Here is a 1,477-nt window from a genome sequence, read left to right on the forward strand (position 1 = left end):
AAATACCAGAGGTTGCCTTCAGTGAAGGAGTTCAACAGTTAGATAATTTTCTCCTTAGATAGAAGTAGCCTTGTTCAAAGTTTTCTTATACTTAGAAGAAGGAGCGAGAGAAGGGAAGAAATGTCGGAAGATCGCCCTGGTCAGCTTGAGAGAGAACCTAGGAGGCGTGGGAAAACAGAGAGGGGCGACTCTTGTGAGAGCAAGATTATCTTTTGAGCAGAGTAGAGAAGAACAGTGTAAAAGCCTTGGGACGCAAGAAATTGCTACCAGGTTCTTTATTCTTATTCCACATAGTCATTCTGTATTTCAATTATATATTTATAAAATGGAACTTGCTTATCTACATCTGTTCACTCTCTTTAAAGCACGCATGAGTAGCTAAATTTATCAAATGGGTTGAGAAGAACTTAGCTAGCATGACCTAGGATCTTCATTGCATGCGATCATCTTGTCTTATGTTGCGCCCAACACCCCTTTAGAGCTACTCGAGAGAGAGTCTAAATAAAGAACCTAAGACTTGAGAGAGCTGGGTTAGAATCTAGACTCGAGAGAGCAAGATTAGATCTGCATAAGCAAGAGATAGAGACTTAGAGATAAGCTCTATTTGTTGCCTACAAACACTGATCGTTTACTAAAAACACAATGTCATTTAGTAAATCGATATTTACTTGACATGCACTGTGAGCTTCTTTTTTTGCCGAGAGAAAACTGATAACTTGTAGAAATGCAAGTTATTTAAGCCACCTTATCTAGATATTATGGCCAAAAGTTAGTAATTATGCACCAATTGTATGAAAATTAGCCTAGTATTGCAAAAATTATAAATGTTTGCGATTACACCCACTAACACCAAAAAGATAGAAGACAAGCCGAACTTTACTCTGTTTTGTAGGAGATCAAGTCACTGCTTGCGCTCAAGGCTCACGAGAGACCAATCAATGCATCTCTATCACATTGCGCCCATTAATCAACAATGAAGAGACGAATACCGCAATGGCGGCGCAATGCGACAGTTGATCCGAGAGCTGTGTTTCAACCGCATGCGGTAATAAAAATAAACACCGCATGCGAACCTATGATCGAAAGATGCAACTGAGCAATGCAAGAGCGGAGGAATAAGACACATGTACAACTAACGGTTGTGTAGAATTGACGGTCTGATTGCATAACAAAGGAATAATATCCCTCCATCTTCGGAATTACCATAACCATGAGTGGGGACCACAAGGTCGGAGTTCTGCACCTATAAATTCCCCATTGATTTCAGAGAAAAATATGTTGCTTGATACGGGGCTAAATGTTGCTAGATTGTAGAGAGAAGGCTGAGCTGAGCACTTAAGAGAAGAAATCGGGGAAGAAGACGAGATAAGGCCGAGAGGTTAATCTCAGATCTAACCTGTCCAACACCCGATCGAAAGCTCTGTGCAAAGATCCCTGCTATCGGTAGAGAAAGCCTGGGAGGGAACCTCTTCCTACC

The sequence above is a fragment of the Benincasa hispida genome, chromosome 11 (assembly GCF_027475165.1).
Source record: "Benincasa hispida cultivar pf3 chromosome 11, pf3_genome.v1.1, whole genome shotgun sequence".
Lineage (NCBI taxonomy): Eukaryota > Viridiplantae > Streptophyta > Magnoliopsida > Cucurbitales > Cucurbitaceae > Benincasa > Benincasa hispida.